Source organism: Triturus cristatus, chromosome 6 (genome assembly GCF_964204655.1).
Source record: "Triturus cristatus chromosome 6, aTriCri1.1, whole genome shotgun sequence".
Lineage (NCBI taxonomy): Eukaryota > Metazoa > Chordata > Amphibia > Caudata > Salamandridae > Triturus > Triturus cristatus.
In genome coordinates, this window is record NC_140589.1 from 724,441,398 (window position 1) to 724,457,511 (window position 16,114).

The 16,114-nt window shown below is 46.8% G+C and overlaps 1 long non-coding RNA gene across 1 annotated transcript in view; it reads left to right on the forward strand.

Annotated features, from left to right (window-relative positions):
• Positions 1–429: 429 nt before the first annotated feature.
• Positions 430–16,114, forward strand: part of LOC146817777 (uncharacterized) — a 41,238-nt gene continuing 25,553 nt past the window's right edge. Inside the window, exons 1-2 of the long non-coding RNA XR_014962588.1 lie at positions 430–543; positions 1,122–1,224. This is a non-coding gene — a long non-coding RNA (uncharacterized LOC146817777). The remainder of the gene's footprint in view (positions 544–1,121; positions 1,225–16,114) is intronic.

Below are 16,114 nucleotides of genomic sequence, written 5' to 3' on the forward strand. Positions count from 1 at the left end.
CCTCTGGTTACTCATCAGCGTTTCTTCCAACTAGACTCGAAAGAGTCTTTGGGTTGGGGGTTATTATAGAGGGGGGGGGGGCTAATAGGTCAACCACCGTTGGCCCAGATAACACACGTCAAACAATGGAGCTGAGCTATCCTTAAAGCCGATACAAGCAACAAGAGAGAAATTGCTCATTTCAAACATATTGGTCACCCAGCGGCGGTTTCTTCACCTGGGCGGGGAGCATTGCCCCCTCCTTTGTCCTCTGCTGCTGTGGCTAGTTGGATGCTACAAAGCGCGCATGTCACTTTGGCCAGCTTTCTTGTGCCGGCCAAAGTGACATGTGGACTTTGAACATCTCCACCTAGCTGTCTTAGACAGCTGGGTGGAGACCAAGCACAGGACAACAGGGCCATAAGGAGTGTCCAGCCAACCCGCTCCATCCAATCCTGGCACTGCTATCACAGCATGAGAGCAGCGGCAGGATTGGTTAAGGGAGTTTGCTGGGTCCATGGTGGAGCAAAAAGAAGATCGGGACTGGCAAGGATGTGCAGCCAGGTAAGTGACTTAAAAAAATATATATTTTCTCTTTTCTTTTTTGCCCCGTTTTTTCCACATCAACACTGCATATAGCTGGCAGCCGCCACTGGGTCACCCCCACTATGATAGGATTACAACAGACATGTTGTAGTGTAATAGATCTTTAAAAGGGGGAATGAGTGATTTGACAACAAAAAAGCAACTTCTACAGATTTCAGTTCAAAGCACTCTAGAACCAGTTTTCTGAAATGTATTTCAAGATGAGGACGCTTTTTGCCAGTTCTCAAAAAACTCTTTCTGTGAAATGAAAATGTGCTCAAGAAATCGTTTTAATTCCATCTTCAGGAAGGCAAAGCTCTAGTCTGATTGCTTATCAAAGGTACAATTTCAGCTGCTCTTTGTAAAATAAGCTTGCTTGAGACCATACATACCTACATGTCAGAATAGTGAGCTTAGTGGGTTAATGCACCTGATTTTGGGCTGTATGACTGGCAAGTCTCAGGTGTTATTGCTAATACATCTTGTATTCACCCTGCGATTGAATAAGTGATTGCCAATCATTTTGCAATATTACTACCTGTTCATTACTCTTGCAGGAATCTGGCTGTTCTAAATCAAAGGAAACAGTTGTCAGCACCCCACGACCAACCATGCTTGCATCCTGTTTTGAAGAAATTTCGACATCCTATATTTATAATGGTAAGTACAAAAATATTGGAAAAAAAAATATCGATGTGAAGAATATAGTAGTATAATTTTGTATATATTGATATGTCTCTCTCTCTCTCTCTCTCTCTATATATATATATATATATATATATATATATATATATATATATCAAAGAAACTTCCCAATGTGCAGTTGCGCACAGCAGCAGGAACGGACAACTTCACTCGCCGATGCTTGCAAATAGTGTTTATTAAATATAAGTTACGTGCCTAGTCCATGACGCGTTTCGAGCCACTCGGCCCTTGCTCACATGACAGCGTTACGTGCATAACATTGTATTTAAAGGGAAAACACCAACCAACACCTGAAAACAATCAAATGGCATTGCTGAAGAAATAGAAGAAATACTGTTGCGTACTGGTTCATTGTTAAAACAACTTAGTATCGTATTCCAAGCATGATTTAAAGAAACACAATTCTTTGAAATATGTTAAATTTTTCTTTGTGTGTGTAAACTGAAATTACCCGAGATATTGTCAAATTCAAATGGTATAATTACTAGTCACATGATCATAGACATTGGTTGTACTAAATCATAGAATCTGTCCTTAGATATGTAAATATAAAATATAAATAATACAGAAACAGCTCATACAATGTCAATGGAGACAAAAATGAGTGGTCAATTAGTTGATCAAGAACACTCACGATTGGTCTTAGTACAAAAAATGTGCAAGTGAATGAGAATTGGTTTTGCTAGGTACAAATACCCTTGTTGACACCTGATGTGGTGACTCCACTAGTTCATAGATAGGTAAAATACTGTATGCATTAAGGATGATACACTAAAATTTGTCACCTGGAATGACTCCTTGGAAACAATTTACTAATGGTTGTTTGGATCCTGGTTGAAAGATATTATGAAACGAGTAACACAATAGGTATGCCAAAATAAGTGCTCAGTGCTAGAATACATAGTGAAATGTGTGTAAAGTGCTAATGATTTAAAAATATATAATCTAGGTATCAGCCTTACATGTCCCCTATTCCAAAATGGAAAGGGACTAAGAAATATATAGACAAAATATGTGGTATAAGTACCTAAGGCTGATGACTGATTGAAGGGATCCCCCTTAAAAACAACCCAATGTATGTGGTAAAACATACAGAGTAAACAATGAGTTTGCAAATGTAATGTGATTGTAGGTCAAAGAACATATCATTGGTATACATTGCACAAATGTACAAATGTAAGTCAACACCCAGATATTATTTGCTGTTAGGTCAAAAACGGTATTGATGAGACGGACTTAATAATCACATAAAAAGAGGATACAGGGTAGTAATGAAACTAAGTCAAAAATTGGTTGGCCGTAGAGTATGGAAACATGGCCAATAACTGATTGCTGTACCTCAAACATTGGCCAGATGTTAATTAGAGGAAATGGTGCATGTCCTCGCCTGTATTGAGACCTTGGGGGTATTTGGTATCGAGCTCGATGATATAGCGAGATTCCAATTGTCGCAATCGCTTTTCGCGATTGCCTCCCCTTTTCTGGCTTGGTACAGAATCCAGGACACAATATTTAAGGCAATTCAGATTGTTGTCATGCACCATTTTGAAGTGTCTGGCCACTGGATATGCGGGATCCGAGTTGACGATAGCTCGTAAGTGCTGGAGAATGCGAGCATGAACCGGCAACTTAGTGCTGCCGATATATTTGAGACCACAAGTGCATTGTAACATGTAGACTGCATATTCCGTTCGACAGGTGTAGTGCCCTTTAATAGGGTAACTTTCCGTTGAAAAGGCAGTGGTATAGCTAGTTGTCGCGGCAAGAACTGCATTTATAAAAACCCAATTTGGGAGATAACCAACTGCCTTTGGTTATAAGTTCAGGACTAGATCTAACTAAGTCACTGTGCATGGAATGAGCTTTACGGAAAGTGATAGTGGGCCTGATGGGAAGTACCTGCTTGAGAGTAGCATCTGTCAAGACAATAGGCCATTGTTTATTGATAATGGTCTTAATGTCTTTGGCTTGTTTGCTGTATGTGGTTATGAGCCTACATGCGATTTGATTGCACTGTAAATCATTAGTTAGATTTGATGTGGGTGTGTTTGAAGGATGTGCAGTGTCACTTAGAAGTGAAAGTCTGTTTTTGCTGTTAGCCTTGTCTTTGGCTGATTTAAGTTTGGTAGGATTATATCCTCTCTCTAAGAACCTCTGAGTGGCATCATTTTGATGGCGAACTAAATCATCAGGGTTGCTACAGGCTCGGCGTATGCGTAGATATTCGCCATAGGGGAGACTGGTGATAGTGTGGGCAGGATGGAAACTTTTGGCGTGCAAAATGCTATTCCCGGCTGAGGGCTTGCGATATAGACATGTCTCAATGCGATCTTTCTCAATGTAAACTTTGATGTCAAGAAAATTACAGGCTGAATTGTCTATGTTTGCAGTGAAATGTAAATTGATGGTGTTCGTGTTAATACTGTTAACAAAATCCTCAGCTTCCTCGTGAGTACCATGCCAAATCACAAAAATGTCGTCAATATAACGCCACCATCGAATGACATGTTTTCTCCACAATTCCCCATGTTATCTCTGTAGGACATGCTCCTCCCACCAGCCCACGTGTAAACACGCGTAGCTGGGGGAGAAGCATGCCCCCATCGCCACTCCCTGCAGTTGTTGAAATAATAAACCATCAAACGTGAACACATTATTGAGAAGACACCAGCGAATCATTGATAACAACATCTCATTATGGCAATAGAATTCTATAGGTCTTTGGTTAAGAAAGTATTCAATAGCTTGAATTCCGTCAATGTGCCTGATGCTGGTGTATAGTGCAGCAATGTCCAACGTTATGAAGCAATACTCTGATGACCAAATCTGATTGTTAAGTTTGCACAGAAAGTCTTTGCTGTCACGTAAATATGAAGGTAATTGGGTTACAAAGTCCTGTAAATAATAATCAATGTAACGGGAAGTGTTTTCAAAAATGCTTTTGTTGGCAGAGATGATGGGTCTGCCCTGTACCGGGTTTGTGCCTTTGTGAACTTTGGGTATAAAGTAAATAGTTGTATATCTATATCTATATATAAAATAATAAATGATAAATATATTAAATAATACAATTAATTTAAACAAATTTGATTTAATATACATTTTAACAAATATAACAAATAAACATAGTTTAAAAAAGTTAAACACACATATATATATATATATATATATTTACTTTGAAACCATTAATAAGCTATTAATTTTAAATTATTTTATTTTAAAATTATATAAAATGTACCATATATATATATAGATATATATACCAATAACATAAACTCCTTTAAAAACATTCTAGTATAAATTAAAAACATTAAACTGTTTAACAATCTTTAAACTTAAATTTCCCACTCCAGTCAGTGCAACAGTAGGGGAAGTGTTGGATAGTGGAGTGGTAAAAATTACCATTCCCACTCCAGTGAGTGCAACAATAGGGAAAGTGTTGGAAAGCGGGAGGGGTAAAAATTATTATTCCCACTCTATTGAGTGCAACAGTATGGAAAGTGTTGGAGAGCGCAGGGATAAAATGTACTATTCCCACTCCAGTGAGTGCAACAGTAGGAAAAGTGTTGGATAGTAGAGGGATAACATTTACTATTCCTACTCCAGTCAGTGCAACAGTAGAGAAAGTGTTGCTGAGGGGTAAAAATTAGTTTTCCCACTTCAGTCAGTTCAAAATTAAAAACAAAGAAAATATCAACGACAACAACAAAGTATTTAAAAAACAAAATAAATGAAACAAATGATAATTATGTTAAAAATTAAAATGCAAAGATATTTAATATTAGAAATAAAAAATAACATATTATAATGTTTTATTTTTTATATTTCTTTTTATTAAACCATTTCGACTGTAATACATAAAGGAAATAATAGCAGGCGACATCAATTCCAATCAGATTAGATTCCTACATTTCAGGAATAATTACAAGCATCTTTCCTGGCGGTTAGGGGGTTTCCATAGCCTCATCCTCAGTTCGCTGGCAAGGTGGGGGACATATATTCCCTCTATATTGGTTCCAGGCTCCCCATATCTTGCTCCACTTCCCGGGGCACCCCCTAGCTACAAACACCGATTTTTCTCTAAACATGCACCAGTCTAGGTCCTCTTTCCACCTCCCCAAAAGGGGTGCCCGGACGGCGCCCCACAACTGTGCAATGTTCCTTTTTGCGATCATGTACGCCAGCGTGGCCCACTGCTGAGTGCACGTGTTAAGGTCCGTAGGCTCCCAGACATTCAGCAGGCACCTCTGCGCCTCTGGCTGCAACTCAACTCCCAACACTGTCAGCATTGTGCGATGTATCCCTCTCCAATACTCTTCTATTCGCTGACAGCTCCACAATATATGAATAAAGGTCCCCTGCTCTCCACACCCCCGCCTACACTCTCCACTTTCTAATGAAACCAGAGCCGCCGGCTCCAGTATGGTTGATGTTCTGCCCAGTACTCCATGGAGGCGGCGCAGGTTGAGAGCTGTATTCCGGTGTGGCATGAAACCAGATTGGTCAGGGTGGACAAGTGTATTAATCACCTTAATCAGCTGTGTGGCTAACAGTTTTGCCAGGATTTTAGGTTCCGCATTTAGGAGGGATATCGGTCTATACGCGGCGCGATGCGTCCTAGGTTTACCCTCATTATAGATGACGACTATGTTAGCCACCCTCTGGTCGTATGGACGTACTCCCCTCTCTTTACTCTCCTCCAGCATCGCACGGACATGGGGGGCGAGCGCCTGAGCTTTCAGCTTGTACAGCTCAATGGGAATACCATTCGGGCCCGTGGCCTTCCCGGACCGCACTCCTCTAATCGCCTGCGCCACCTCGTCATCTGTCAGCGCGGACTCCATGTATGCCCCATTATCAGCCGATAGTGCGGGAAGTCTTATGTCCCTTAACAACACGCTGTTTTCGCCTTCCGAGTACCTCCCTGAGGCAGTATACATCGATTGGTAATAATCCGCAAATGCGTCTGCAATAGCCTGCGGCTCAGTAATAGGAGCCAAGTCGTCTCCCTGCATCTCGGGCACCAGACGTGACGCCCACTCCCTCCTATCGAGCCACGCTATCAACTTACCAGCCTTGTCCCCCATCTCATACACTCTACTCTGAACCCCCCTCCATTGCGCTCGAGCGCCCTCTTTGGCTATGCTATTAAACTCCTCCTGCCTCAACTTCAACAGGTGGAGACCCTCCGGGGTCTCCCCCTGGGTCGCCTCCTCCTCCGACCTCAACACATCCTCCTCCGCTCTCACCAGATCCGCCTGTTTGGCCTTTTTGCTACCGGCGATCAACGAAACAACCTCTCCCCTTAACATATTATAATGTTAAATACAGATGACAAATACCTACAAATATTATATTAAATAAAAAAATAAAAAAAATTCAAACAAATAAATGTTTTTAATTAGAAATTATTTAGAAACAAAAACATGAATTATTACATACATTTACTTTTTTAAATTCCTACCCTATCACACCGCACAATGCACAACCCACATCTAAATTTAAAAAAAATGTACTTCCATAATTAACATTATTAATTACCAATTAAAGAAATATTATTAATTAAAATACAAATGAAAACTGATAAAAATGTATTAACTTCCCACACTTTACCTCTATAATCCCCACAACCCACAGCTAAAATTAAACTTTTAAAAAATGTATAACTTATTTTCAATTAAAAAAAACTAATAGTATTTAACAACGAATTATAAAGTAAGTAAAATGAATTTCTTCCCACCCTTTACCCCATAAAAGTAAAACCCACACACAAAAAATATAAACAATTACCCTAATTAAATATCGAATAATCAATATGAATGATCAAGTAATTATTACTTAATTAGACATAAATAACTTCCCACCCTTTAGCCCTATAAACCCCACAACCCGCACCTAAAATCAATTACACAATTTCCATAATTATATTTACAATCAATTAATTATCATAAATTAACTACTAATTAATGATTAACTAAACATAAATTACTTCCCACCCTGAACCCCACAACCCACACCTAAAATTAATTACACAATTTCGATAATTAATTTACAATTAATTAATAAAAATTAACAACTAAGGTGCCGATTCCGATCCGTTAAAAAAAATTACCGTCCGACTCGTATCCGTATTTTTTTACGTACGAATCGTACAAGTACCGTACAAACGGCAAAGTACGATTCGGACGTGAAAAATACCTACGAATAGCGTCAGGAAATGTCTACGAGAGGGAGTCGGAATTTTTTACGTCCGAATGGCCTCGTGAAAAGTGTATGAGAGGGAGCCGGACATTTTTATGTGCAAATCGAAAAATTAAAGTCCGAACGCGCAATTACGATTCATACCGCCCGTCCGAATACACAACCGCATGTAAAAGGCCCCGTACGGAGCCAACGCAGTAGCACACATGTACACGGGTAAACTTGTGCCTGTGTACGAGCCGTACAGCCCCCCCACTCCCCAATATGTCAGCACCTTACACCCCCCTGTCCGCACTGTACCCCAGGCCCGCACGCGTATGTGCCGTACCCCCCCAGTACGCGCCGTATCCCCGCATGTACGCGCCGTACCCCCACCCCATGTACATGGGTACTCCAGGCCCGCACCTGTATGCGCCATACCCCTGCATGTACACACCGTACCCCCCCATGTACGTGGGTACCCCTGGCCCACACCTGTACGCGCCGTACCCCCGCATGTACGTGCCGTACCCCCGCATGTACGCACCGTACCCCCCCATGTATGTGGGTACCCCTGGCCCGCACCTGTACATGCCGTACCCCTGCATGTACGCGCCGTACCCCCGCATGTACGTGCCGTACACCCCCCCAGGTACGTGGGTACTCCAGGCCCGCACCTGTACGCACCGTACCCCCACCACCCCAGGCCCGCACCTGTACGCGCCGTACCCCCACCGCCCTAGGCCCGCACCTGTACGCGCCGTACCCCCGCATGTACGCGCTGTACCCCTCCATGTACGTGGGTACCCCAGGCCCGCACCTGTATGCGCCGTACCCCCACCGCCCCAGGGCCGCACCTGTACGTGCCGTACCCCCACCGCCCCAGGCCCGCACCTGTACGCGCCGTACCCCACCACATGTACGCGCAGCACCCCAACCCCGTACCCCAGCACCCTCACCCAGCATCGCGTATGTACGGACCGTACCTACGTGAAAAATACTCGTACAGAACCAGGACACTGTAAAACAGCACAAGGAGGGTCAATTCGACTCGCACTACACCACAAAACACGTCTACATGACAAAATACATCTCAAAGACTGACCTGGCACATCCAATTAGGCAAACAGAGGCCCAAACTCACAACCACCTCTTATAACACACCCACCAAAATTCAAACACAGCCACACCCAAAAATGGACCAATAAAAAGGTCCCACACACACAACCCATGAGCCTTTGCAACAGACCCACTGCTGCCAGACCCCACACACAAACAACTGCACCTTACTGACCCCTTAACTCACACACCTTCACACAACCTCCTTCACAAACACCCCCACTCACATTCACACACACACCGTCCCATTCACACCCACACACCCATCCACACCCACACCCCACACCATGCCCACAGACAAGAATCCAAAGTTCACAAGGGCGGAGCTGGAGCTTCTTGTCAACGAAGTCATCAGAGTCGAGCCACAGCTGTTTGGAACATTGGTCAGACAGACCAGCATAGCCCAAAAAACCAGCCTGTGGCAGAGGATCGTCGATAAGGTCAATGCTGTTGCGCCCATCCGAAGGACCAGGCATGAATGCCAAGCCAGGTGGTACGATCTGCGCAGGGCAGTCAAGAGGAAGATAAATGAGGAATACGCCCAGAGTAACATCACTGGAGGCGGGCTGCCCCGCAGACCCGTACACTACCATCCCTGGGAGGAGAAGGTGATGGCCACGCTTCTGCCGGTGGGAGTACACAGAGTCCAAGGAGTCGCAGAGCCTGGTGAGTACACAAACAACTGAAGTAACATGGGGGGAATGCCATCCACACCACAAATACACAAAATGCACGCAACTTCCCCCAAGCACTCACCGCACACAACCACACTCAAAAACCACGCTCATGCCACCAACGTCTCCATGCACCATTCACAAATCAAGTCAATGCCATGTCCCAGGCTACACCAACCACAAACCCAAGACTGGATGTCCGGGAGGCTGGGAGGGTGGGCCTCACACAACACATTGTGAAAATGAGAAGCAGACACCAATGCCCTCAGCCCATATGGCATAGGTACATACCCATGCACAATGCACAGGAACTGGCAAAGTACTGACAAGGTCGCTGACACTTGGCCCTCCTGTATGCAGCACAAGGCCTTCCTGGGACCACCGGACACTCAAACACCAACTCCACAAGCACAGGTAACTAGCACAGGAACTCACACTCACTGTCATGCCAGCATTCACCATGAGGGGACAGATACATCACCTGGGAGACCCAATGCCAACTCACACTACACCCAACAGCAGTCCCGGTCACACCCCCCTTACACAAGCACACACCCCCGGGGCAGGCAACGGATTTACACACTCTCACAATGGACATGTGACACAAGACCAATCCATAGCCAAATAAGCATCCTAGCCAAAATTCTACAGGTCAAACACTCAGGAGAACATATCAATCTGTCCCCCGCAACATACCCATCCCTAAGTGGACATTGAGAGGAATGCTAGGCACATCCAACTACCTGGAGGAACTGTGACAACTTGAATATGTATGAAACATGGATGTCGCATGAAACAGCATTAACATTGTCTCTCTCTCACACACAGGGCAACGTCGTGGATCTCCCCCAACACTGGGGGGGAACAATCACAGTCCCCGGCTCGGCGTGAAGATGACCCCACCGGCAGCGACGACTCTCACCACTCCGTGGATGACCCCGACCAACCTGGCCCCTCTGGTGCCCAAGCCCCTGCAGCACCTGCGTCAGGTACATCTGTGCCAACCACCACCCCCATTGCTGCCACATCCCAGGAGACACCCAGGAGCCCTGCTCGCACTGAACAACAGAGCCAGTCTGACCAGGAGGGACAAGGTTCTCCGGGCACCCAGGAGGAGGCAGGCAACCCTGCAAATGCCATCCCTCAGGGGTCTCGTAGACCCGATGTGCCCACAACGGCTGGCCAGGCTCAAGTGGGCAGGGATGGTGGGAGTGGACACATACCGGCGTGACACCAGGGGCATCGGCCAGGTAGTGTCAAGACTCACAGAGATGCAGGGGACCCTCAACGAAATCAAGAACATGCAGGCCGAGCAACATGCCAGTCAACAACAACACCAAGGACGGATGGAGGCAAGACAGGCTGAGCTCCTGGCGGTGCAAAGGGACATGAGCCATTCACTCCGTCGGATTGCCGACAATATGGGCAACCCTCCCTGTGACAGCAGGCGCAGACCAGCACCAGCCACAGGGAGGGAGGAGGAGGAGGATTCATCCGATGGAGCATCCCAAACATCGTCAAGGCCTGCATCTGAGGGTCCCGGAGGAAGGTGGGTCGTCCACGGAAAAGACCGTGAGAGTCAGCGGACCATCAACATCTCCCAGGTCACCTGGCCTGGCACCTGGCCCTCTGGCGCAACAGCAGCACCTCATCCAATGACATTCTCTGCCACATGGACTTGCTGGTCACAGTCTGACCAATGATGACCAACACTGTGCTCTGGACTCTGATGACTTCCAATGCCAAGGATACCATCTTCCCCTGTGAACTTTGGATTCTATTCCCCCGGTAGAGCACCTAATTTCACCTACCAAAACACGTACCCCACCGCAAATAAAAATATTATTTGGTTCATGAGACGTTGCTGTCATGTTGCCTAATTCCACAACGTATGTGTGTGTAAATGTCAAACTATGCCTGAGTGTTAAACTAACTCCAGCCATCCATACCCTGGGATCTGAGTCTGGTACAGGACACACATGGGTCACAAGGTATCATTCAAAGCAGGCATGGAGCAGAACACTCACCTGTGATGGCCACAAGCTGCTGAGGGGGGGCTTGCAATACTGAGCGGACAGACCTATTTGGAAGATTATCATTAAGGCGTAGAGGTCATGGCTCATGTGGAGGTTCCCGGGAAGGGAGTCCCAGGTATGTGTTGGCAGGTGGGAGAACTATGTCCTGCATGCTGGAGTACGGTGGATGTGAAGAATGGTGGCCAGGGCAAGGTCGGATGCACGGAGATGGCCCAACGGGGTCTCGTATGACAAGACGTACAAGGTTGGTTTTGTGTCGGGGTTGTGGACTGCCTCCTGAGTGTGGGTGGGGAGTGTTGAGGTCATCCTGCAGCAGACAGTGATCCATTGCAGCTATCTATGGTGGACGGTGATGTGGCTGGGGCGCAGGATGTTGAAGCTGAGGTATGCAGATGCACCCTGGATGTGGACAAGTTTCCCGGGAGTGTGGATGTACGTGCTCCGTAGAGGGCAGGCCAGTATTTGACACGGATGTTGTCGTGGACATGGGGAATGGTCTGTCTTTCCTTGGAGTGGATCTATCTGTGGATCATGTGCATAATGCAGAGGGCTTTGCAGCATGAGGTACAGATGCTGTGGACTGACATGGCAAATGTGTGCGAGCAATACATGATGCACACCATCTTGTGTGTGTGGCCACTGGGTGCCGGGGCAGGGCTCTTGCGGGTGGGACACAAGCACTTGACCCAGCTGTAAGGGGACAATCCTCAGATGATCACTTCAGTCCTGTACAAGTCTAGCCTCAAGTGGCTCATGTACAGCCATTCATCAATGGATCTCATGCATTCAGAAATAATGGAACTGGCAATGTCTGCGTCTTTGGTGAGGGTGAGGAGCACCTGGCTGTCAATGGCATACCAGCTGATGAGGTGCTGTGCGCATGTGATGGTGGAGAGGGGGGTCCTGGACACATTGTAGATTGACACGCTGAGAGATGATACCTGTGCCATGTGCCAGACGACGACACCATACTACATGCAGAAGCCTTGAGTCCCACTCCCATGGCCTTGCTGGGGTACAGAGCCGGTGTGGAGTAGGAGGGACATGACCTGGTTGGTGTGACAGGGCCTGGAAGGCGTGGCAGCGCTGTGTAGGCAGTTGGAGTAGCACACTCAGCATGCAAAGGTGTCGTGTGCGCGCTTAGGGTATGTCTGACAGCATGTGGTAGATTGGCGGATGGACATTGCTTGGAGTGTGGCTGCTAAATCAGACTGTAGTGTGATGTGTGTCATGCAAGGACATGAGGGTCGTGCAATGTGCACGTTGCATGTGCTGATGCTCCAGCCTTTGCCACCGTGTGGCGCCAACTGTGGCAAGCTGAGGACAGCCAAATGAATGGGTTGAGGGAGGAGCATCTTTGAGGCGTGTGTATTGCCAAATCAGGATAATCCGTGGGCCCTTGCTGCAGGGTCCGCAGCAGCAGGCGGCATGTCCTTGAAAATATTACACAATTTGCACACAAAGAGTAGGATGTCACTTAGCACACAGTCAGCTGGACACACACATTGAAACACATGCCACACAAGGCTCAAAGCGTGCACACTCAGACACAGGGACTCACCATTATGAGAAGAAGTTGCGGATGAGCTGACTCCGGATGTCCTCCTCCTCCTCCTCCTCACTTTCCTCGTGTACACACGTGAGTACGGGCCGTATCACTGTAGTGATGGTGCCCTAGGGGTACGTGTGAAATGCGCCGTACCTGTGTGGGGATTTAAAAATTACAATGGGGACACATGAGGGACAAGTATTAGGGCATAAATGCATGCTGGTTGTCATGGATGCCGAGTTTCAAGTTCAAAACTTTACATCATGTGGTCTGGAAAAAGCAGTTGGCCACATTATACATTGTTGCAAAGTGGTTGTTGACTTGACATGATGCTGCAAATTCGAAAGATGCGAAGGCTGTCACTGGTGTATGTATAAAGGGATTGGAGGAAACGTAGGATGCAAATGAGTCTGACCAATCACTCTGTACTCCTGTAAATGAAATAGGCCAGCAATGCAGATATAAGGCAGGCAAAACCCATGAGAGGGCACTTGCCTGCACAACATGTCAGTCGATACCACTGCTGCTGTATTGTCTCCCTCTGGCACCATGTCAAGGACTGTGGAGAGGGCCCAGCCTTTCACCCAGGAGGAGAATGAGGCCCCGCTGGATGTGATCCTCCACGGTACCCCATGCTGTATGGTCGACCAGGGGAGCAGGTGAGTGCTGACTCAACTACCTTTGCCTGTGCACCTTTTTTGTGTCTGTCACTTCTGGCATTGTGTCCAGGTGTGACAGACATGCAATGTTGTTTAGAGTGGGTCCCGGGGGGTGTGGATGGCTTATATCTTGCATGCAGGGCTTGATGTAGTTCATGTGTGCACTCCTCACTTGCATTGTGCTTACTGTGACATTCACTGCATAGTGCATGGCACATTCAGCCTGGCTAATCCTCTTGGGCATTCTTGTTCTATTGTCCTGCGGTGATTCAGTGGTCACCCCGGTGTGACAGGTGGCTGCACCCACAGATGTGTGTGAGTTGAGTGGAGCTGTGGTGAGAGTGTCCAAATTATGTGTACGCCCCCTGGACATTGATGTGTGTGAATGTTCCTTGTCATGTGGGTGAGTGTCTATGTGGAGTGTTGCACCACAGCTGCATGGAGGAGGCAACTGCTCGACCCATCTGATATGAGAAGGAAGCCGTGCTGTATGTCTGACTTGCTGAGCTAGCCCCACACCTGTGACACCCCCCTGGAAAGTGGCACATGTGCAGAGTGAGCTTTGTATCCGCTGTTGACAATGGCAGGTGATTGATCTGTGCCTGTGTGTGTCTGTGTACTCTGCTGCGGTTTCATCAGTGGCCTGGGGCATGTGACTGCTTTGCGGTGCTGGCCATCAGCCTTGTGTTGCTTGGGATGCACAGTGTGTGCCATGATCAGGAATTGGTTCGCACCCCTCATGCCACCTGTGTACTTACTATGCCATGTAGTGCATTGGTGCGTCCACAGTGGCAAATGTCCCTATGACTCAGGTGCTATTACTTGCCAGCATACTATGCCCTGTTCAACAAATCAAAGATGTTAAAATGTGTGTCTCTGTGACATGGTGCAGGTGTAGTGATGTTGTCCCACTTTGTCATCCTCACAGGTAACCGCCTACCATAAGGGGAAGATCTGGAAGAAGGCCATCAAGGCCGTTCAATCGGTGGAGGGTCGCAGTCGGCGCCTGCCACAAGTGAGGAAGAGATGGCAGGACATCCGGTGCTAGACCCGGAGGATCGCCGGGGTCATGCTGAAGGAGGAGGCTCCCCGCAAGCATGGCGGGCGCCGGCGCCTGACCCACCAAATAAAGCGTGTCCTGGCGGTGGTCTTCCCTGACCTGGATAGGCGGATACAGGAGTTACAGCAGCAAGAAGGGGGTAGGTACATGTGTGTTTCTTGTGTGTCGCCAGCTTTTGTTGCTGCTCAGTCGCCTGGAGACACTGCCAGGGTATATATGTGCAGTGCATATCCTGTTCCCCCAAGTCAACCTGTGCTGTTCTTCCTCCCTTCCCCTCCTTGACATGTGTTACCTGGTCTGTGTGTTATCACTATTGCACATGGTCATCTAGGCTGCCAGTTAATCAAGGTGCACACTACTTTCAGGATCATGTGTGGGGGTGGTCTGCCTGTGCCGTGTCCTGTTCAGTCATTTGGGGGTGCATAATTGTTGGCACTGATGCTGAGTCTCAACATAGGAGTGTGAGGTTTCAAAAGAACAGACTTGCAGCATGCATTACCAATGTTGTGGCCTCAGACATGATGTGCATGAGTGGGAGATATGCATAGTGCCGGGACGGTTGCTCCTGTTACAGTCAGCTCATTCCAGGACCATGGAGCAGTGTGCCCACTACAGTCCCCTGACACAGCCTGCCCTCCTAATCATATGTGTCATCCAACACAGTGCACATTCACTGTGGGTTCAGCATGGCCCTGCCTCTGTGGCATTCTTCCCTGGCCTAGGTTGTATTTTTCACATGTGTGCTACATGTGTCCACTGGACAGGGATACACCAGTTTGCTTGTGCATGCTCACACTGGGCAGTGCCTGTGTGGCTATTCACAACAATCTGTTGATGGTTGTTTGTGATAAATATGTTTTGCCAGCCCTACAAGGTGATATTGTGTTAATGAAGCGAGTTTTCAAACACAGTTATTGTAACCATGAGTAAGAGGTGTCACTTCTTGATCGGTATCAGTCACATTGACTCAGGTATGGGTGGGTGTGTGCGGGAGGGGCGTACATGTTCAACCCTGATTTTTCATTGCCAGTTCTGACTTGTGTGTGATAATTCGCAGTACAGAAAGTCACCGTGCAGTGCCCCCGTGATGTTGGCCAGTGCTTAATGTTTGTGCTTCGTAGCCTGTGTCAGTTTTTGACAATCATGGTACATTTTTTGCACCTGTGTGGTTCAGATGCTACACAGTTGTGACTTTGTGTGCTGACATCTGTGGGTACGTTCTGGCTTGCCATGAGGATGTCCCCACAGTACAGCTAGGCTTTTTTACAAAACAATTGCAGGCCCATTAGCTTATTCATTGTCCTGGGTGTGGACATGTGTGCCACTCCAGATGACAGTCAGTAGGTCATATGTGTAGCCAACTGTGTAATCAGGTGACGGATAGCCATGTGAGAAATGACATTATTCAAGTTGTTACTCAGAGAAATTGTCCCTTGGCAATCACTACACCTGTCAACATGTCTCAATGTTTCATATGCTTGACCTTGTTGTTTTGTTGTGAAGGACAATAATGTGCCTGCATGACAGATGTCTCCCAAGGAAGTGCACAAGACACCACCTTTACACTT